The following is a 23,868-nucleotide window of genomic DNA, read 5'->3' as shown; positions in this document are numbered from 1 at the left end:
GCTGGGTCAGGATCTGGAAACTGAGGCACAAGAGAGCGAGGTCGAGGTACTGATGACCAGTCTGTCCCCCTCTGCTGGCCCAAGGGTAACATAATTGCTTTTCTATCTGGTGGGAGTCAGCCCTCCCCAGTGCTGCTTCAAGCCCAGGGGTGATATCTGCTCACCAAGTTTGGGTTTTCTTAACGCTCATGTAACAACACCTCTGAAAACAGACCCTTCGTTGGCCTCTCCCAAGTCACCCATTTGAATGAGCCCTCTGTCTCTCACCAGGACCCTGACTGCCACAGCAGGTTAGAAGACAACCACGGAACGATGCCATTCATCAGCTGTATTGCTTGCTGTCACGTGTGTACTTTTGGACTAAATGTCATCAGACTTCAGGTCTCATGGCTCACTTATGACTCAGCATCTCCTGTCCTGTGTGGGGGCCCCAAAGAGCTGCTCCTTCCTCCACCGGTCCTGCACGCCTCCGAAAGCCTACAGGAAAGTGTAGGTCCCTGAAGTGTGGTCCTTGAGACCCTCCCCAGCCCTTCCTCCTGCCCCAACAGCTCTCCCTTTGCCCCGTGCCCTACCCCACCATGTCTTTTTATTCCTCTGCGATAAAGAGCTGGATCAAGAGCCCTCTTAGAAGACTTTGCTGGTTCGCCATTTTGAGGAAGGAAAATATATATAAATATATACAACATATATGTATTTAAAGGTTTGATTGCATTAAATTTCCTGATTACGAAAAAAGCTCATGTTGACTGTAGAGAACACAAAGTACAGGACTTGGGAAAATTCATCTTACTCTCATCTGTAGGTACCACAAACATGCTGGATGTATTCAGGAACCTTCAACTTTAGCTATGAGGGCAACACATTTATACGTTGCCAGGCCACCTCTGTTGACCAATGCCTTTTTGTTTTCTGAAGAACTTTTATAGAATCTTGGACTCTTTTCTCCTGCCCAGTTCACACCGGCCTGAACTACCCACTTAAGCCAAACCAAGTATTTTCCTTGTCTGCATTGGAGCTTATTGCTTGGGTTTGGGGAGTGAACCTTCTCCCTGGTTCAGGGCATCTCCTCCTCTTGAAAACAGGGTCCAGGGATTCAGATGGCCAGGAGTGTGCCCCGTGTTTGTGGGTGGTTTATATACTTATCACCTTCCTGCTGGAAACCCCTGATGGGTGCTGTCCAGTCAAGGAGTTTTGCTCCTTAGTAACTCTCCCCCTCCCCACCCGTTAACATACCCCTGTGTGTGTTAAGGCCACATTATGGTGCCCTGTGCAAAAAGCCCTTAAAATATGAAATCCCCCATTTCTCTTGATAGAAATGATGCAGAAAGAAAAAAAAAAAGCATAACAGCTTTGTTACCTGATGGTACTTATTAGTTAACTTCCCTCAGAAACAATTTTGAGAGATTTCATGTGGATTTAAGTTAGACTCGGGGAATTCGTCAACAAAAGCCACTGATTGAATGCCATTCATATGTTCCTTTTTTTTCCCCCAGTCTAAAATAGATGAAATAAGGATAATAGTCTTCATTTGATAATGCACTCAAGAATCATTCAATATAAGTTTTAGTTTAAAACTCCCAGTTTCCAGCAGCCTATTTAAAACATGTGCATGCGTACACACACACACACACACACACCCCAGTCTGGCTAAGAAATATCCTCAGGAAACCAGCCTGGAAGAACAGAGGGTGAAACATGAATGAGCTATTTAGCTTTTCTTGGAAAATGGCATAATTCTCAGAGGAATGAAAGGCCAAGCATTCCCCAGATTTTTGTCAGGCACATGTACCAGTCCACAAAATGCTGGAACCCCAAACACAGAATCTGGATTGATTTCAATCTCAGTAATTCAGGTGTTTGTGGCAGAGAAGAAACACCACCCAGAAGGCAGCATCCTGAGTTACCAGAAGTTTCGGGTGCAATAAAATTTTCGGCAACACTTTCAGCTTCTTCCACACAGGGATAGTAAGTTAGTCATTCAGTTCACAGAAGCAGAACGCTTTACTATTTGAAACAGAAATCCCGAATCCACCAACATTTGGGACTAATATGCTGAATTAATGTATTTTTCTAAGGTTGGGTAGATCTAGCTTCAATCTGCGGGTATCTTTGTGTGTTTTTTTTTTTTAATTATTTATTTATTTGACAGAGAGAGACACACACACACAGCGAGAGAGGGAATACAAGCCAGGGGAGTAGGAGAGGGAGAAGCAGGTTTCTTGCTGAGCAAGAAGCCCAATGCAGAGCTCCATCCCAGAACCCTGGGATCATAACCTGAGCAGAAGGCAGACGCTTAACTGAGTCACCCAGGGGCCCCTGCTGGTATCTTTATTTCGACAACTCTGTCTGTCTGTCTGTGCGTGTCTGTCTGACGGGTGGTATGCGGTCTCATTGTGTTAGATGGTGTGAACTGTGGGAACTCACATTGCTATCTCCTGCTTTCAGGGAACTTGCTATCCAGCCAGCGAGACTGGACAAATACTTATGAAACAATCAGTGGATAGCACAAGGCACTAAATAAAATAAGTGAATGAGTGTGGAGCAGGCATTGAGGAGAGAGAGTGAGAGAGAGAGAGACAAATTGTACTAGACTGTTACAGACAGGGTTGTAGGCATGGGGGTACAGGCTGGGGGTTGGTTTGTATAGGTTGAGGAAGGGAGGTTAGTTTATCAGGCTGAGATTTAGCAAGAGAAAAGTCACTAATTGAAAGAAAAATAAATTGAATATCCAGGTGCCTGGTATTTCTTAAAAAGAATTAGGATCTTCACATTCATGAGCTATTTCTAATAATAACCATATGACAAGTTATCATAGCTCCCATTTTGGATATGAGCAAAATGAGACTTAAGGATATTAAATAATTTGCTCAAGATCATACTGAGGGTAGCGGCTACACTAGGATTGTCTCGGGGCCATTGAAGAGGTCTGCCTATTTATTTCCCTCGCTTCCAATTAGAGCAGGAGGCACTCTGGTCAATTGCATTTTGCATCTTGCATAGGAAATGAAGAAAGGGATGGGAAATTTTAGGTGTGAAAACAAAAACCCATCTAGATGTTTACTGAGCTTTGGAGCCAAAGAGGAAGGGGAAGATTGATCATGTTGGAGTCTCAATGCTCGAGGTAGCCGCAGTGATTGTCACCGAGGGGGTCTTGGCAGTGGGGACCCTAGCAGGCGAGGTGGAGGTCTTCTTCCTCCAATCAAAGACAGTCTGCACACAGGTTCTGCTATCCTGGGGGGAGAGGTCCCAGAAAGTTCTCTACTCAGAAAGGAGTCGAAGAACATGTGGCAGATGGCGAGTTTTCCCTAAATCTGTCCTTCTTTTCTCCCTGGACATGAAGTCATTCAGCTAGAGACTCTATTTCCCAACCTCCCTTTCTGGACAGAAGATTAAGTCATGGCCTATGAGATGTGAGCAGAAGCGATGTGTGCAACTTCTGTTTCTGGTCTTCAATGGAACGAGCTCTTTCTAGGCTTCCTCTCTTTCTCCCCCTCCCGCGGGCTGGAACTTGGGTGTGCTGGCAACCCCATTAAGCCAAGCAGATGCTCAGTGCCCTGCAGGCCCGGAGGCAAAAGGAGGGAAGAATCTGGGTCTCTTCGTCACTGTGTGAAACAGAACATCCCACCAGCCTCGACTGTCCAACTCCAGAATGTGAAAAACAAAACAATTCGATCCTAGGCAACACTGTTGAATAATACAGAACATTTCTGGACTGGAGAGCAGAGAAATTATTTCAAGTCAATATCTTGTCTTCCCTCCTTTTTTCCCCTCCTTCCACAAATATTACTTCCACAAATATTCCCAACTCTATACCAGTAATGCTCAAGTGACAAAAGAGTCATGTTCCTCCCATGTCAGAACCTCCATTCCAGCAGGGAAAGAGACAAAGCAAGCAGACAGACATAAAATTAAAACACCGGCAGACTGGAATACATGTTGTGAAGGACATGCACTCGGGTTTGGGATATACATGGCTGAGCAAGAGAAGGCCGCTCCGGACAGCAGGGGCAGGGGGAGTCTCCATGGGGAGGAGGTGTTTCAGTCGATTCTGAAAGGAAAACAAGAAGCAAGACGTGCAGAAATGGGGGGCACACCCTTCAGAGTGGACGGGAGTATGTGCAAAGGCCCCAGACATGGAGGAACTTCTCGAGCACAAGAAACTGGAGGCAAGGTTGAGTGGAGAGAGACCCAGTTCTTTTTGGCAGCCTGTGCGGGGGCTGGTGTTCCAGTGGCTCTTGAAGGGTTTTAACAAGAAGGGTCTTGTGTGTTTGGGAGGAGGGAGCGTGCACTCAATGTTATTTAAGATCATTTTTTTGCCTTTTTATAGAAAAAAGACTGAAAAGGTAAGAATTCTTACAGTTGGCACAACTATGGTAGTCCTAGCAGTGGAGATGGAGATAGGTTATTAAAAGAAAATTGCACTCACATAGATGAAAAATGCAGCATAAGGGGATATTCAAAAAATCACAGAAGAATTTCTCTAATCATATAAGATTTGAATTCAGGTTAAAAAAAAAATCAGTATGGGGCGCCTGCCTGCTCAGCCATTAGAGCACATGACTCTTGATCTCAGGGTCATGAGTTCGAGCCCCACGTTGGGTGTGGACCTTCCTTAAAATAAAAATAAATACAAGTCAGTAGTTTGAAGCACTAAGTTGAAAGAGGGTTTTGTCAGCAATTCGCTGTCAGTTCCAAACAGGTCGGGAAATGCTGCTTTAGAGTTTAGAAGCCCTGTCATCTTGTCAACATTTGTAGTTTGGGGTTGTGGGTAAGGTTGTTGAAAAGGGGTTCTCCCCAGAGACACCGAGCATTGCCATTTCTGGGAGTTGGAGGGGATATCGTCGTTTTGGGACTTTAGAAAGTGTCTGTGCCCTGGCCTTTGGAATTTCTCCCCCTGGTTTAGAGACAGTGAAGAAGGAAACGGGCACATTTCAATTCATAAAACTGCAGACTGTTACAGCTACCTGTTTTTTTCTCAAGCAAGTGAAGACTGTATTTAAGATCCATCATTTCCTCCAAATATTAATTTTTCTGTGTGAGATTTGCCTCTTAAAGAGCAATATCCTGACTTCTTTTGAAATAACTATTCACAAGCGGGATCTTTCAGAAAGGAAATGATACAGTTCCCAGACTTGTAGATGTCAATGCCGTTATTACTGGGGTATTCTTTCTAAGGTTTTTTTTTTTTTTTCTCCCCAGCCTTGTGGAGATAGAACTGACATGTACCACTGTTTAAGTTCAGGTGTACAGCGTGTGGATTTGACATACTTACATAACTTACAGTGCTGAGGTTTTTCACAATTGTCTTTAGAAATAGGACATTGTTGTTTATGCCTCCCCCCCTGTTTTTTTGGACAGAGAAGTGATATCGGGGTCTGAAACAGACCCAATTAAGTATATTGCGAAATACTCTTTTGTTGGCTGAGGCTTTTTTGTGCATCTAAGAAATTTCACAAGAAAAGAAGTCCAAGTTTCAGCTTCTGCACATCAGGAAATGGTTAGTGTGTCCCAGGCTCGCCTTACAGACCTGCTGGGGAGGAAAACCTTTCTTTCTCTTCCCTGCCCCCCATCCCTGCCCATCTCTTACCCCCAAAGGATTCTCGAGGGAACCGGGGTACGCTTGAATGCCCCTGGAGAATGGCCACCGTCTGTCCAGCTGCTCCCGGAATCAGCCTTGGAACCAGGCTCTCCTGGGGGCAGGAGGGGGAAGAGGGATGTGGGGTCAAACATGGCTGGATTTCCTATGGCAAGGCTTCTTTGTGGGTGCTTTCTCCCTCTGCTCCAAAAACAAAACAAAACAAAACAAACAAAACACAACACAACACCAAACCAAACCAAACCAAACCAAACCAAAACCAAAACCAAAACCAAAAAAAAAAAAAAAGAGAAAAAGAGAAAGCGCCCCTGGAAGAGGCCTGGGGAGTCAGATCAAATGTACTGGCTCAGAGCCAAAGCTTGACTTGTCCCAGCCTGCGTCTCAGACCAGGGACTCCACATTCTCAAGTCTTCATTTCTGTCCCGTTGAAACTGATAGCGAAGGTTAATGAGATTAACGTGGCCAAACACTGCGGGCTTCTGAGAAAAGGAGCCAGATCCGCGCTGGCCACTGTGAAAAAAGCGGTGGGGCCATTCCGTTGGGGACATTTTCTTGGGCTCTCCTCGAATAAAACTTGATTGTTTTGTATCACAGGATTCAAAAGGGCTAGTCCCATTTATGGCTACCCCCGTAAATGCCTGCTGAGTCCCTGAATGAGTGCTCGTCTTAGTTTATTTTATTTCGCTTCTGACCTTTTCAGCAACTTGGCCCAACCCTTGCCACCTTTGCAAATATACAGCGATTAATATTTCCCGGGATGGGACCTTTTATTCAGAACAGCCGTTGCGGCTGTGATGAAATGCGGTAAAAGGAAGACCTAGTTGAGAACGAACCCCAAGCTCCCTATGGGGCCCGAGAGAGGAACTCTCTCTTTGGTTGGAGGCTTTCAGAATAAAAAGGTCTCGAGAAAGGCAGCGAGGAGGGAAACGTTGGCCTGTGCGTTTATGAGCATTTTTTAAAAAATGAAATAGAAGCGAAAGGAGGAGAAGGAGGAAGAAATTTTGGTAAATCTATAAAGTCGCCACAATTTATGAGAGTTTAAAAGGCAATTTCTTTTTAAGGGGCCAATTCCTAATTTCCCACATAAAAGTATGGGAATTGAATGGTAAATCCTTCTGCAGCGACAAGACCCCTGAAAAGAGGTATGAAAAAGAGTTACTGTTCCTCTTCCATTCATGTCTCTTGAAAGCCCGTGGATGTGAAACCGCCCTGAAACACACAGCGCTGGGTTTCAAAGCTGCCCGGATGACTTTTCAGAAATGATCTATTGTGGTGCTTTGTTTTGTCCGGGTCGCCCTCGTTTTGTTCTGCTCGGGCTGTATCACTCTTCTGCCGCTGCCATTAATCCACCCTGTCTACTCCTCCCCATTCAGAGGCACATTTTACCCCCTGCCCCGCACGGGGAGCCCTGGGACGACGTGGCTGAAAGGCTCAGCGTAGCTGCTGTGGAGGGACCGAGGCAGAAAGGCAAGGGGGCGGGGCGGGGAGTGTGGGGGGGGAGGGAGGAGCAGGTGGGGTGCTGGGTGCGCAGGCTCACCTGGGTGGTGCGGAGGTCTGGGAAGAAAAGCCCAGGGAGTGGGGGAGGGAGGGAGGGGAGCACGCCACGGGAAGAGGCTTTATCCGTCTTCTGGGAGCCCGCGCACGTTGGGAAAACCTTTTGCTTGCACTTGAGCTGCGGGGCTGAGCTGGCCCGTGAGGCCCTGGGAATGGGAGCTCGGGTAGCCTGCGAATAAAACCGCCCTTCATTTTCAGTTTTGCTTTGGCTAACTTGCTTGCAGCTAAGTAAATAAGCTCCTTGTCGCTCCGGGCGGGGCGGGGTGGGGTGGGGTGGGAGGGGGGTGGCGGACAGAAGGCAGCCTGGGATAAAATGGCAAAGGATACGATGATTTGTAAAAAAGACCATTATATCTGAAATCTGGTGTTTGGGCAGTCACTCAAAATTTGGTTCCCATCCTTGTCTTCTCTTGGAAATATCATTATATTCAATTATATTCTAAATAAGGAAGATGCTTCTTTTTTACTTCTCCGTCCTGCACATCTCTCACTCGTAAGCGCCAGGGGGCTGCGCAGAAATCGCGAAGGGTCCTGGGATATGCTGGGTTATACAGTAGTAACAAACATCCCCCTCATGATCAGTGGCTTAACCCATTAGTTTGTTGCTCTCACCACACATCCAGTTGGGGTCGGCAGGGGGCTCTGCTCATCACCCTTCTTTGGGGAGGTGGGACGGTGGAGGCTCAGTCTCTACACGTTCATCCACGATCTCCATGGACAGAAGTAGGTACGATTCTAGGCTCTCACATTGGCAATTAAATTTCTGGCTCAGACGGTGCTTCCCCTAACAACTAAGTCCAGTGGCTCTCCCCTACTGCTGGGGCCACTAGGCTTCCTCCCTGGTCTCCAGGAGAAGACATCTGCCAGGACAGATCCCACACACGTTCTCAGGATTCAGCAGAGGGCCGCATAAAAGAACAAAGAACAGGGCAGCGAGCCATTTCCAAAACTTTGAATGATACAAGTCAGGAATTAAACATGCCTAACACAGTGTGGTTCACCCTAAGACTCCCCTGTGATTTGAGCTGTGCAACCTTAGGCAGGTTACCCAACTCTAATCATTCATAGAGTCAATCAGTGGGTTTGATCGGTGGTTCTCAAATCAGAGTGGGCTTTAGATCACCAGAATCGTATTAGAGCATTAAGAATGGGACCTGATGCCCACGCTCTCTGATTCAGCAGGCTTGGGCTCGGGTCCAAGACTTTGCTTTACTGACCAGTTGCCGAAAGATGTTCCTGCTGCTGGTCCAGCGACCACATTTCTCAGATGGTGTCTTGATGAACTCTACAGTTGGATGTAGGAAAGGTAATCTCTCCTATAGGGAATAAGGTAGAATTAGTCGGTGAGTTGGCTTATAACTACGGTAAAGTTTTCGTGTTGAAATTTGACTAGAAAATGATTCACCGGAGCCTCACCAAGGCTTCACCTTTTTCCAGAGCACATTTGCATGTTGGGCTGACATGTATAGTTTAAAAGACACATCTCAATTACAAGATGTGGTCCAGACAGCTGCCCTTGTGGGGACAGAGGCGGCCACTCAACTCTGAGCAATTACTTAAAATTAGACTTGTCAAATTTGTTTAGGGTGACCAGGCAAGTACATACATTGACCTGATGTCACTCTTTCCGGAGAGACGCTGTAATGATTTTGTGTATCAGTCAAACTATTCAAATACTTACGCTGCCTTCATGCCGTAATCAACATTCTGGTCAGATGTCATCTTTAGAAGCCCTTGGGGATTTGCATCCCTTAATTATTCTTCAATACCCAAACCAAGCATTCTTTAATTGGTGTAAATTGAACGGTGTTCCAGTGCAAACAAGGAGAGGGCACACTGATCAATGATTCCGTGCATGTCTATTGGAAAGCCATTGCCATTAGATCAAGTCACAAATCCTCAACTCCCTTTGCTGCCGTGGAAACACCAGCTCACGGAGCCTGCTGATACTATTTCCACTTAAGTCATCAAGATGGGCAGGCACGGAGTAAGTTGTGACTCCAAAAAAATCTCATCTTTCAGGGAAAGGGTTAAAAAAAAATCCATCCTAAAAATGCTTTTCTGTTCTGGTGTCAGAAACCGCATTCAGGAGATTTTTATTGAGAATTCAGCTAGAAGTGTTTCTATCCTCCTGTGATTTGACGTCTGTCTCTCTCTTTCTAAATTGGAAACAATATAAAATTTTTGTTAACTTGTCAAGCCGTTCTCTCCCATGATATCTCTATTTTTTGTTCCTGATAGTGCGTGATCCACGCGATCATACATCCGAACTGCAGTCGGGTACATGAAGGAGGGGCTCCCTCCTACTTTTAATATGATCGAGAAAACTTAAGGCACTATACTTAAGCAGCCCAGGAAAAATTCTTCTGGTAAATGCGTCGTGCCCACTTTTCACTCTTGTCTCTTTGTATCAGCTCTCTCAAATAGATTATTTATCACTGGGCTGGGAAGAAAGAGAAGCCACAGGCCCGTCACATGCCCCTGGCTCCGATCTGCCAGTCTTCCGCTCCCACGGCTCAGAAATACTCGAGGTGCGGTGGCTATGTGTGTTCATTTTTCATCTCTCCGGCTTTTGACAAAAAAGTGCTGATTCTTGGGGCCGGAAGGGTGGGGGGAAATCTTTCAAGTTGATTTGAGTTTAAGAGTGGTGCAGGGCCAGATGCTTCCAGTGAGTAGAGGAGTAGAGAGCTGTCAACTTCCTCGATGATCTATGTTCTGTTGCTTGGATGTCAAGGGCGGCTTCCGGTGGGTAAGCTTGTTTGGGAAGCACGTCTCCATGTAGGGCGCTGTCATTTACACACGTCCTAACAGAAAGCACATTGCTAGTTTTCAGCAATCTAGGCAAGGGTTTTGAGGATCTCAGTGCAGGCATTATGAGGAGTCTTAGACTTGGGGTGAGGGGTTCACTATTGAGGTCTGCTGGAAGAATGCAGACAGCGTAACATGGGGTGGGCGTATTCCTGTGTCTCAGTAGGTATCATGGACTGGAACATCAACCTTAAAATAAAAGTGCATTCATGCTGGGAAGCCAAAGGAGATCAGTGTTCCTTTATTTGGATGAATGTTGAGAGTCTGAAAAAGCGGACTTAAAAATGGACAGCAGAAATGATCTGTCCCCTCCTGGTTTTGAGGGACCCTTTGGCATCTGCCGTGGAGTGGCTCCCCACCCTCCCTGCTTTTTGTCACCCTTCCTCCCACAGACACTGTTGCCTGGCTTTCTTCAGCCCTGCAATGGGCACATGGGACATAAGAGTAGAATCCTTGGTTTGGGTCCTGGCTTGTCCCTTCGAAGTCATGTGACTTCTCTGGGTTTTGAATTTGTCACTTGCAAAATGAGGGGGTCCAATGAGGTGGACTCTACCATCTCTTGGAGGTATTACAGCTGAAGAGCTATTTTTTCGAATACTGACCCCCATGGAAGCCAAGGGAAGGAAGCCCAAACTGCATTTCCTTGAAATCCATGGTCTGGCTCCCATTCACAGAAATGGGTATCCTGTTTCAAATGGAGACTCTAGGGGCACCTTGGTGGCTCAGTGGGTTAAAGCCTCTGCCTTCAGCTCAGGTCATGATCTCACGATCCCACATCGGCTCTCTGCTCAGCAGGGAGCCTGCTTCCCCTCCTCTCTCTCTGCCTGCGTCTCTGCCTACTCGTGATCTCTGTCTGTCAAATAAATAAATAAAATCTTAAAAAAAAAAAATGGAGACTCTAGTTCAGTAGGTCTGCAGTGGGGGCTGAGACCTCGTTTTTCTTAGGTCTCATCCTTCCCGTTTCCCAATGTACCTGTGACTAAACGGGCCGGAAGCATGACTAAATGGGCCTGATGCCTCCTCACTGGGCACTGTGCTTGTGGGAGTGGGAGGAAGCAGGTGCCTCTCTCCACATCTGGCTCCTGACTCATTGCCCAGAGGCCATAGTTCTCAAACATGTACTCCTAGTGCTTTCTTTCCCTTCTGTTGGTTTCTCTTTGATGTCCATTTCAACAACTACAGATTATTTAGAGGGAGTACCGTGTTGCACGTAGCATGACAGTGGCTCCAAACATCACCATTTTATGGAAGGAGCACTGGTCTGGGAGGCAAAATATACGGGTATCACTCTGGCTGGCCCATGAACTAGGGCAGTGAAGGACAGCCCATCAAAAGTTCTGAGCTCTGAAGTAGGCGGAGCCTTTCCGGCCTGTCTGTTGACTGGAGATGATGTTTGTAACAGTCCTCTGGAATCTGCAGCGGGTAGGTTAATGAGTTTGAGTGAGTTTGAGTTTTCACTCTGCTGTACCAGGGAGAGTCCTCTCTGGGGGGGGGGGGCAGACACAGTGCCTCTGGCTTCTCTTGTTGCAACCCTGGGCTCTCGCAGGTGTGAACTTACAGAAGGAAGTTCTCGCTCCCTCTCTTCTTCCCTCCCCTTCTCTCTTTCCCCTTTCTCTCTCTCTCTCTCTCTCTCTCTCTCTCTCTCTGACGCATGCGCACACAAATGCGGAAATGTTTGCTTTTCGCATGTAATCTATTTTCAGTGCAGGATTCCCCAAACTTTTCTGATACAAATAAATTTGGGCCCTTGTGGAGCTCCTCCATTTCCAAGGAGCTTCTCTGAGTCAGCAGGTGTGGGGTGAGCCGTGGGGATCAATCCTTCCATCCCATTCTCTTTTCCTCTGTCTTTTAAAAGAGTTCCAATGGATTCTTATTTTCAGAGATGTTTAGGAAAGAGTGTTTACAGATCAGAAAGTCTGGGGATGGGACCAGGCATCAGTGATGTTTAATTTCCCCCAGAGGATTCCCATGTGAAGTCTGGTATGGTTTCTGATTTGCTTGCCTAGTGCAAGGAAGAAGTTAGGGGAGCCCATCACCTTGTCTGTAGGCCAGTGATTCCCTAATGTGATCACGTGTTAGAATCGTCTGGACGTATTTTTAAAAATCCCGATGCCTAGGTCACACTTTGTAGCAATTAAGTCAGAATTTCTGGAGGTGGGAGCCTGGCATCAGGATTTTTTTTTTTTTTTTAAAGATCCCAGGTGATCCCACTATGCAACAGAGCTCAGGTTCTATTTGGTTGCAGGTTTTAGTGATGAACCATATGGCCTCTGCTCTCGGCCTTGCTGCTGCTGAGGATGTGGTGCCTTTCACCCTTGTGTCTTTAATCACCCCCAAATCTGCTGGGGAGTCCTCTCTCATCTTCTCAGGCGCTTCTCAGCAGTGGACCCCCTTAGCACCAAGCAAAAGGAGGATCTATCTGACTCAAGCCTTCTTCACCTCCTGCAGATGTTTTGTTTAATTAAGGTGAAATTAACATAAGATGAAATTAGCCATTTTGAAGTGTAAAACTCAAGGCATTTAGTCCACAGTAAGGTACAATTGCTTCCTGACTCTAGTTTCAAAGCCTTTTTTATTACCCTGGAAAAATATACCATACCTATCACTTACTCCTCATTCTCCCCTCCTCTGGCCCCTGGCAACAACCTATTTGATTTCTGCCCATTTGGATGCCTAATCTGGATATTTCATATAGATGGAGTCATAAATTTGTGACCTTTTGTGTGTCTGGCTTCTTTCATGTCACAGAATGTTTTCAGGGTTCATCTGTGTGGTAGAATGTTCCAATGCTTCCTTCCTTTGTATGGCTGAGTAATAATCCACCACATCTCTGCCTGTTTTTCTTTTTGTTTTTTAAAGACTTTATTTATTTATTTATTTGATAGAGATCACAAGTAGGCAGAGAGGCAGGCAGAGAGAGGGGAGGAAGCAGGCTCCCCGCTGAGCAGAAAGCCCTATGTGGGGCTTGATCTCAGGACCCCGGGATCATGACCCCAGCCAAAGGCAGAGGCTTTAACCCACTGAGCCACCCAGACGCCCCCTCTGCCTATTTTTGGAATGAAGCTTTCATGGGCCCAACCATTTCCCTTGATTTACATGCTACCTATGGCTGCTTTTGCATTTTCACGCCAGAGTTGAGTTGTCATGACAGACCATACAGCCTGCAAAGTCTAAGATATTACCATTAGGCCCTTTACAGAAAAAAACATTTATTTATTTATTTATTGCTGATTCTTGTCTTAAGTAATATGGGGGGAACTTTGTTAAAATCCCATGTATGGAAATTCTAAAGTTTTAACATAACTTATTTTTTTCTTGTGACACGATTTATAAGTTCAGCTGGATGAACACATCACATATGATAGAAAGGCTATGACAATTTTGAAAAAGATGGGTGGCAGGGGGAAGACCTTTCCTACAACGTAGTACATAAATCCTGGAGCTATGTTAGCTAAAGGATGTGGTGGTGGTACAGAAATAAGCAGGTAATGGAAAAGGCTGGAAGCTAGGGAGGGTCAGAAATATATGATCAAGGTGGCATTTCAGGAGTGGGTTAGTCCATGTAGAGGGTGTTGGACATGTCTCATTGGGACCAACCTGGTAGAGATCCTGAAGCTGAATCCCCCTTCCACTCCTTTGAGATAAATTCCAGAGGAATAAATTATTTAAATGGGCAAAAATGTATAAAAGTATCAGAAAAAAAAAAACCAACATTGGAGACGACCTTAGCAAGTTCGTAGTAGAAAGCTTCTTCTATGCTTGATAGGAAAGTGACAATAGAAGAAAAAGTTGATTAACATGGCTAAAATTTGATAAAATTGGCTAAAATGTAAAACCTTTATGCTAGAAATGTAATGTAAGTAAAGTTGAAAGATCAAAGAAAATTAACCTCAGAAAAGTATTTTTTGTTATAGGCAAATGGTTAATGTCTCTAAGAGTAAAAAAAAAAAATGAATGAGAATCTGAACAGAACAAAATAAATAGGAGGGAAATATACAAACTAGTAATAATGCAGTGAATGCAAATGGCCAATAAATGTGGTACTAAGAGTGTTCAATTCTTCAAATAATTATTGTCACAGGAACACTGGTATCAATAAGATGTCAGTTTTTGTTGGTATGTATCTGATTGACAAAGGTAAGGGTATGTGGGGGAAGGCTCTGTGATAACTTCTTGGATTCCGTGTTTTTGGTGGTATAGTTCACCTTTGTGAATGTGAATACCTTTTGTAAATAACATCAGCAACCCGACTTCTTGGACATTATTTTATTACATTTTAAAATTTATTTAAAGAAATTTAAAGGTTTTTATTTAATTTCCAGTTAGTTAACATACAGTATAATATTGGTTTTAGGTGTACAATGTAGTGATTTAATACTTCCATATATTACCATGTGCTCATCAAGTAGGATTTTTTTTAACCTGCTTTATGGAGGGTGATGTGTACAATCTATGCATATGTAGTGTATACAACTGAGGAGTTTGAGGACAAGTATACACCCATGAAGCCATTGCTGACATCAGGATCGTGGCCACAGCTACCACCTCTCCGAGTCTTCTCCTGAACTCTTTATTATTATTGTTATTATTTTACTTCTTTGTGATACGATCACTTAACGTAGCATCTACCCGCTTAACAAGTGTTAATATGCAATAAAGAACTGTTAGCTAGAGGCATTGTGCTCTATAGTAGATCTCCAGAATATATTTATCTTGCAAAACTGAAACTTTGTATGCTTGAGCATCACTCCCTATTTTTCCCACCAAGAAGAATTTAGTAAGTTATGATATACCCACGTGATGGTTTTCCAAGGAGCCATTGCAAGTAAGGTCGCATTATCAACATTGATATAGATTCTAAGTACTCTGTTTAAATCAAACTTGTATTATGTTTGCTTCCTTCTTTTATTAAGAGACTCATCTTCTGGATCCATTAAGGGGAAAAACAATGCACCTTATTGCCAACCTTGTCCAAGTGATGGCTATTACATGCCTTTAAGTGTTTTACTTACTTATTTCTACTAGCAATGTTACATTTAACATATAAGACTTGTAACATACAAATCCATGTTTGAGGACCATGGACTTCGGTTGGTGTGTGTGGGTGCGTGTGTGTTTGCGCGTACATGTGTGCACGCATATATTTGTGCCTGTGAGTGTGCTGTCCTTGGAGAGCCTCGCATCTAGCGCAGGGTGCTCCCACTCCTAGAGCAGTTCTGTTCCCTTTAAAGATAGATTCGGGGATTAATAAACCAAGTGAAGACATAAACAGTCTCTCTGAGGATGAAACCTTTCCTCCTGTAGGACTCCTTTATCTTCTGAATGGAATAGCCTGGGATGTGGATGCTAAGGGAAACCACAAATAAGTCTGAGAAAATTTGCCATTTGGCAACAAGCTCCATATCATTACCCAACACTCTGGAAATTCTTTCCTTCCTTTTTTTTAAGTCTTTTGGGGCTTCATCCACTTCCTCTGGTCTTTTGGAATTAGTTCCACCTGGTAATGAGGTCCCTGACTGCCCGCCCACCTCACTCACCACTTTATCTCCTCACTCCTCCATCCAGCTGAACTGGTTCAGAAGGCAGTGGTATGCCCAGGTGCATGGTGCTTTTGGTCCTACTTAGAGAATCAGGAGAAGTTGCCTGAGAGCAGTGACCATCAAGCTTTTTAATTGCTCATCCTAATCACGAAAATATTTTGGGCATAGGCTTCCAATGCATGCTTATCTATATATCTACCTATCATCTATCTGTCTACCTGCCTACCTACCTATCTATTGTGTACCTCTACTATTGTACTAAGAGATTATACACATTTTTAATATTTACATAAAGGTGAAAATTCAAAATGATGGCATTAAAAAGTAGAAGTTCCAATATTCTCTTGTCATGTCCTATGACAGTAGACCAGAGGGGGAACGTCTAACTTGAGGGCCTCAAGGGCACTGCAAACACGCAAGGCAAGGTTTCCTTCCTCAGTGATCTGCCTGGTCCGAGCTGCCCACTTGCCTGTTGTGGACACAAGACACAAGGTGTTGCTGCAAGTGACTTGAACTAGTTTGTCTCTTGGAGTTTCTTTCACACTCTTGCCTCCTTTGCAAGGCTTCCCCTTGCCCTTGAAGCTACACTCGTGTTCTCTCTCAAGGACTCTGTTTCTTGGTTAGGACCTGTACTTGGCCAACCACAAAATGCTGGCTTGGGTGAATGGATGGATCCATGGGTGGATGGTCTTAGAGGATTGGTCCAAAGCCTCAAGGAGCTTGAACAGCAAGGGTGCAGATTCACACAACAAGGGCTGGTCTGTGTGCTGGAATGGAGCACAATGCCTGGGTGCCTCTGGGATGCAAGTCCCTTGGGAGCAGAGAGTTTTCTTGATACTCTTCTATCTCTTCCATCCTCAGCACCTAGAGCAGTGCACGGCACAGAGGAAAGACTTGAATGAATAAATGATAGAAATGTTATCGTGAAGTGGTATCAATCAGGAGAACTCTTCCATTGTTGACTTTGGTTGGGGATCTAAAAACACACTTCCATTCACACGCAGGTTGTTTTTCTTCCAAAGTGGGAGAAAAGGTTCTGCTTTTGAGGATAATCTGACTTATTCAAATAGGCAACTGGTACTATGGGGTAAGAAATGTTTGAGTGTCATTTCTGGCAGTTTCTCTAGCTAGCATTGCTACTCCCCATGGGGAGTCCTGGCTTCCTCTGACACTTGATTTCATTATTATGCTTTTTTCCAGATATCTCTGGACCCATTCATTCCCCACCCACCCCCGCCCCCGCTGACTGTCCTCCTTCTGTCTCAAAAATCTCTTAGTTCCCCCTTACCTTGACCCCTACCTCCTCTCACAAATGAACATTTGCTTTGGGCTTTTTTCTACTGCACCCCACCTCCTTCTAAAGGAATTAAAAATTAAGATTTTTTTTATTGTGGCAGAAAACACAAGATTTATCCTCTTAACCATTTTTAATTGAACAGTTCAGTAGCATTAAATTTATTCACATTGTTGCAAAACAGATCTCCAGACTTGCAAATCTGAAACTCTATACCCATTAAACGATAACTCCACTTTTTCACCCTTCACTAGTCCCCTTGTAACTGCCATTTTTAAAAAAAAGATTTTATTTTATTTATTAGAGAGGAATAGAGAGAGAGAGAGAGAGAGCGCACAAGCAGGGGTAGTGGCAGGCAGAGGGAGAGGGAGAAGCAGACTCCCCACTGAGCAGGGAGCCTGATGGGGAACTTGATTCCAGGACCCTGGGATCATGACCTGAGCTGAAGGCAGATGCTTAACTGACTGAGCCATCCAGGCATCCCATAACTGCCATTTTCTTATCTGTTTCTATAAATTGGATTACTTTATGTCCCTCATATAAGTGGAGTCCTACAATATCTAACTTTTTGTGACTGTCTTATTTTACTTAGCGTCATGTCCTCAAGGTTTATTTATGTTGTAGCAGGTGACAGGATTTCCTCCTCTTCTAAGGTTGAATAATAATATTTCATTATTTATACATATCACATTTTCTTTACCCATTCATCTTTTGATAGACATGTGGGTTTCTTCCACCTCTTGGCTATTGTGAATAATGCTGCCATGAACATGGGTGCATATTTATTTTTTTGAGACCCTGCTTTGCAGTCTTTTGAACTTATACCTACTAGTGGGATTGCTAGATCATATGGTAATTCTATTTTTAATTTTTTTGAGGAACTGCCATACTGTTTTCCATAATGTCTGGACCATTTTACAGTCTCACCAAGAGTGCACAAAAGTTCTTTGCCAACACTTATTATTTTCCATTTTCTTGATAAGAGCCCACTTAATGGGTGTGAGGTGATATTTCATGATATTTTTAATTTTTTGAGGCACCTCCATATTGTTTTCCATAGTGAATGCTCTACAATCCCACTAATAGCACACAAGTGTTCCAATTTCTCCACATCCTCACGAATCTTCATTATTTTCTGTATCTGTTTTTAGTTTGATATTGTTTTGTTTTGATAGTAGCCATCTGATGGGGTTATCCCATTGCAATTCTGATTCATATTCTCTGAAGATACATGATGTTGAACATCTTTTCGTATGCTTGTTGGCTATTTGCATGTTTCCTTTGGAGAAATGTTTATTCAAGTACTTGTTCATTTTTTATTTGTTTTTCTTTTTTAAAGATTTATTAATTTATTTGAGAGAGAGAGAGCATGAGCACGTGCTTGTGCATGTGGGAGGAAGAACAGAGAGAGAGGAAGAGGGAAAGGAGCAGACTCCACTCACTGAGTGCGGAGCCTGACTCAGGGCTTGATCTCACAACCCTGAGATCATGACCGGAGTCAAAATCAAGCATCTGATGCTTAACCAACTGAGCCACGCAGGTGCCTCTATCTGGGTTATTTTTATTTTTTAATTGAAAAAAAATTTTTTTAAAGTTTTTATTTAAAATCCAGTTAGTTAACATATGGTGTAATGTTAGTTTCAGGTTGTTCTTGAGTTGTAGTTCTTTGCATATTCTGGCTATTAACCCCTTATCAGATGTATGATTATAAATATTTTTTCCCATCTATAGGCTTCCTTTTCACTCTGTTGATTGTTTCCTTTAACATGCGGAAGTCCAAAGTTTAAGGTAGTCCCAGTGTTAAATGTAGTCCCAATTGTCTACTTTTGTTTTTATTATTTATGCTTTTTATATCATGTCCAAGAAGTCATTGCAAAATCCAATGTCATAAATCTTTTTCTTTATGTTTTCTTCTGGTAGTTTTATAGTTTGAGGTCTTATATTTAGGCCTTCAGTCCATTTTGAGGTAATTTTTGTATATGCTGTAAAACAAGGGTCCAACTTCAAAATTTTGTATTAGATATCTGGTTTTCTCATCATCATTTATTGAAGACATTCCTTTCTACATTGAGTGGTCATGACACCCTCATCTGAGGGTCAAAGATCATTTGACCATATGCATAGAGTTTATTTCTGGGCTTTTTATTCTATTCCATTTCTGTGTATATATGCCTTTATGTCAGTACCACACTATTACTATAGCTTTGTAATAGTTCTGAAATCAGGAAGTGTGAATTCACCAACTTTGTTCGCCTCTATTTTTCAAAATGGTTTTGGCTATTTGAGTGAGATCCATTGAATTTCCATCTGGATTTTAGGATTTCTAAAAATTTAAGTAACGGTTTTGGGATTTGGTGGGAATTGGGTTGAATTGGTAGATTGTTTTGAATAGTACTGACCTCTTACCAGTCTTATGTTATAATTCATGAACATGGGATGCCTTTCCATTTATCTGTCTTTCATTTCTTTCAACAGTGTTTTGTAGTTTTCAGTGTATAAGATTTTCACCTCCTTGGCTGGGCTTATTCCTAAGTATTTTATTCTTTCTGATGCTATTATAAATGGAATTGTCTTCTTAATTTCCTTTTTGGGTCGTTCATTGTTAGCATATAGAAACACAACTGATTTTTGTGTATTGATTTTGTATCCCATCACTTTGCTGAATTTGTTTATTGGTTCTAACGTCTTTGTGTGTGTGTGTGTGTGTGTGTGTGTGTAGCTTTTAAGGTTTTCTACATATAAGATCATGTCATCTGTGAACAGAGATAATTTTACTTTTTCCTTTCTAATTTATATGCTTTTAACTTATTTTCTTGCATGAATGCTCTGGCTAGCACTTCCAGTACTATGTTGAATAGAAGCAGACGGACACGGTATCCTTCTCTTGTTCCTGATCTTAGATGAAATGCTTTCAGTCTTTAGCCATTGAGCTGTGAGCTTTTCATATATGGCCTTTATTATGTTGAGATAGTTTTCTTCTTTGCTAGTTTATTTAATTTTTTTAATCATGAAAGTATGATGATTTTTTCCGAATGCTTTCTCTGCATCAGTTGATAAAATCATTAATTTTTGTCTTTTATTTTGTTAGTGTGACACATTTATGCCATTATTTACATAGTTCCTGGAGCCTGTTAAATATTTCTTCCCAATCTTCTGCTCTCTGACAATACTGAGTCTTCAGCAAAACCGTGGGTAAAGATTTTTGTCAATATGTTATATGTTGTGATATAGTAATTTTTAAAATATATCTGATCTCTTTAGTACTAACTATTCTGAGTTTTGTTTAAGAGAATATGACTCTATTCCTCTATGTTCACCTAGCCCTTTATTTACAGTTCTTCCTTATTTTTAATGTCTTCTGAAATCCATAAGTAACCCCCAAAGCATTCCCCAAAATCTCATTTTGAAGTCTTTTGCTGTGAAACTGCTCAGTATGGTGACTTACCACTGAGGCATTATTAAAACAATAGGAACTGAAACTTGACATTCCTCCTGGATGCCAATATTACCTTCTCATGGTGGGTGTTTTCTGAATCTATGCAACTCAGTGGCAGGTATTAAACATATCCCCCATTACTGGGGCAAAAGCAAAAATCAAACAATGAGACAAAACAGGGTGATAACAGGGCCTAGCAGATATTTGGTAAGATATGAATTTTATTTTTAAAGTCAGTTCATCCTTTATAAAACTTAAGGTTAATTTATCAATGTGTTATTTATAGATGTAATCAATTCCATTCAGAGAGACACACCTACAGAATTAGGTCATAAGTGGGGGCACCTGGGTGGCTCAATGGGTTGGGCTATGATCTCAGGGTCCTGGGATCGAGCCCCACATCAGGCTCTCTGCTCAGCAGGGGGCCTGCTTCCCCCTCTCTCTCTGCCTGCCTCTCTGCCTACTTGTGATCTCTTTTTCTGTCAAATAAATAAATAAAATCTTTAAAAAAAAGAATTAGGTCATAAATGAAGGAAAAACAACATAGGACATAATATAAGAGCATAAAGGATAAGAACAGTCTTGTCCTCTCTGATATTTGTGACCCCCAGCTCTGCTCTGTTTTTTTTTTTTTTTTTGAGAGGTTGCAAGTAGGTAGAAATGAGGGTAAAGGGGAGTAGCGCAAGCCCAATCACAAAAATGCTGTCTTATCATAATTATTTTCTAAATACTGCTGTAATTACACTTACCTATTATTAGTTCTTTATCACAGTGATGTTAATAACAATGGCATGTCTAAAAGGGACAGTTTACATAAAGCTTTCTATTTGAGGCCCATGAAAGCCAACTAAAAGAATTTTCAAAACTGCGGTTTGAACATATTTTAGTTAGGTAATTGGCAATTGTAGATTATTTCACCTTTTCTAGAGCTTTTTGTTTTTGAGGATCAAAAGGCTTTTCCCTCTTGTTAATGTCAAAGAAATAAATGTCTGCCTACCACTGTTGTTTCATGGGTGAAATGGTTCAATCTTTGTACCAGTATTATAAAATTCTGGTCTGAATAATTCAGTTGTGGGGCCCACATAGAATTGCCTATGAGGAATCCATAGAGAAATCCAGCGTCTTACAAAATGATTTCTATTTCATTCATGTTTTATTTTATTTTTAGTAAAACTCGATCATTAGTAGACACTTCGGAGACCATGAAGTCTTAGTCAGTATGGAATATGTGATTTATCTTTACCCACAGCTCTAGAAACTCTTCATCCTTTGAAAATTGGGCTGGAAAAGTGAAATATGCAGGGGCACCCCAAATTCCTGTCTTTGGTGACACTGCCAAGCAGGTGGGAATTGGCTGAGTTCTCTGAGGTGTTGTGTTTACCTCATTCTAATCTCCTGTGTGAACTTTGGGTTTTCTGCCCGTCAGATGGAGTCGCTGCCAGCATGACATTCTCTGTCACGAGCTTTCTGTGCTCCCTATGTTACGCAGCCGAGCTATAGGAGTATCAAAGAGACCTTCAAAATCTTGGCTCTGTAGTTTCCCCAGAATCCCAAGCAGGAATTCTTCTGGAGTCGCTCCTTTAGGAATCTTTGCTTGGCTGGTCCAGCTCCGAGGGGAGGATAATTGTGGCAGGATAATCTCTTGTAAGGGTCTCAGGTTCTGTCTTCTTCTTCTTATTTTTTAAAGATTTTATTTATTTATTTGACAGGGAGAGAGAGAGCGAGAGAGTGAACACAAGCAGGGGGAGTGGGAGAGGGAGATCCGCAGGCTTCCTGCCACCAAGCAGGGAGCCCATGGCAGGGCTCCATCCCAGGAATCACGACCTGAGCCGAAGGCAGATGTCTAACGACTGAGCCACCCAGGCGCCCCGCAGGTTCTGTCTCATTCCCTGTTATGTCCATGTTCTTTTCTGGCAAAAGATTAGCTGTGGGTGCATGATCACGTCCAAGGAACTGAGGGGGTTGAAGCGTGGTAGGTAGAAGGACAAACTAAAGTCCTAAATAAAGTCCTACTACAGGTGACACTACCTGAAGCATTATAGTCCGTAAATGAATTTGGAAAGTTGTGCTGACAAGAGGTAACAGGAGCACAGGGGGCCCCCCATTGTTTTGGAAAACCACGGGACTGTGTTGATTGGAAAGAGAAATGGGAGCGTCGGGGGCCCCTAAAAGGACCCCGAAGGGCTTGTCAGACTCCTGCCCAATATTTTTTGGCTCCGTATCATCCTTTCAGGATTTCTGTTGACTTAGGGAAGTGGGGGTAATTAGCTCCCTGCTGCTTCAGGAACTCTCCACGCATGTGTTCTCTGACCATGGCAATTTGCAACAGAGAATAAACCTGGGTAGACAGGCTTGGTCAATCACTGGTCAATTAACCCAGTTGAGGAACCGGTTAAGTGGCCTGGCAGGGTGGCCAGGGACGGGCAGGCCTCTCCCGCAGTGGGTGTGACCTGCCCTCTCCTCTCCCTTCCTCGACAGCTGGGCTTCCAGAATGCCGTCGCTGGGCCACCTCCCTGACATACAGTGGTAATTTTGGCTGGAAGGAGAACATCTGGGGAGGCTTCCTGTGGCAATCTCAGGGGGCTGAACGAGATAATCAGGCTTAGCAAATTGGGTTGACTAGACAATGAAATATTTATTGTGATTCCTACCTACCCCACCCCCCCCTTTTTTTTGAAGTTCAAAAATCCTTGTCATCCCTGGACTGAAGTCTGTGTACTTGACAGGAATTCACAATTAGATTAGAAGTGGCCTGCTACCATTTACTGATGACCTCAACCTGCGGCAGGCAGAAGGCAAGTGATTGTGTCTGCATACGGGCTCCCTTTAATGGAGTTTTCCCCTAATAAACCAGAGAAGTCCACGAAACAAAAGAAAGCAATCCAGAAAACCCGCCTGTGTGATGGTCTTTCATTAGTTTTTGGTGGATGAGATATTTTCTTACTGGATGAAAAGAGAGGCAAATAACTTTGGTATGGTTTTAAAACAGACTTTTTAGTAGGAATGATGTGTAGTCTTAAAGCTCTGTGTTTGAAAATTTACCTTGGATGTGTACCAAAAGCACATAGAGCATTGTCATTCAGCCCAAAATGCTGGTTTCCCTTTAGATATTTATATAACGCTACATCTGCCTCGTGTGTTTCGTGACCAAGTACTCTCTTCGAGTTAGTTGATTAGGTCTTGGCTGTACCCTCAAGCCAGGTCACATATCAGGAGAGAAGCATTCAGATTCATCATCAGAGAGGACTCAGCTTTCTGCCCAAAGTGGACAACTGTGTTTCTTCCATGCGCACACTTATTAGTAATCTGGAATCTAGAAGTTTCAATCAATCAGCAATCAACACTGATTACAGAGAGAGAGATGAAGGCTCCTCATCCGGGTATAAGATGATGTCTGCTTGGGGCCTCCCCTACCTGTCTCGCCCCAGTTCCTCCCATTCTCCAGGGGATCCCGTGCTGCAGGGAAAAACTTTAGCATTCCCAAACCTGCCCAGATCATTTCTTCCTCCATGGCTTTACACCTGCTGTGTGCCCCTAACTTCGCTCATTGGGCAACTTCCTGCATATCTGCTCTTGGAGACCCCCTTCTTCGTTCCTCACCTCCTCCTGGATACCTTCCCGGGCCATCTACTTTCCATCA

General features: G+C 43.3%; 1 long non-coding RNA gene across 9 annotated transcripts in view; it reads left to right on the top strand.

Annotated features, from left to right (window-relative positions):
• The window catches only part of LOC122916403, a 110,477-nt gene that overhangs the window by 63,608 nt on the left and 23,001 nt on the right, over positions 1–23,868 (top strand). For 8 of the 9 annotated variants that reach the window (XR_006386186.1, XR_006386188.1, XR_006386189.1 and 5 more), the window contains one exon: positions 271–735. The exons of the other annotated variant lie outside the window; for it this stretch is intronic. This is a non-coding gene — a long non-coding RNA (uncharacterized LOC122916403). Of the gene's footprint in view, positions 1–270; positions 736–23,868 lie in introns of those variants that run through there. 9 annotated transcript variants of the gene reach the window in all.

This window comes from Neovison vison, chromosome 8 (assembly GCF_020171115.1).
Source record: "Neovison vison isolate M4711 chromosome 8, ASM_NN_V1, whole genome shotgun sequence".
NCBI classification, from domain to species: Eukaryota; Metazoa; Chordata; class Mammalia; order Carnivora; family Mustelidae; genus Neogale; species Neogale vison.
This window is presented reverse-complemented; position numbering and strand designations above follow the sequence as displayed.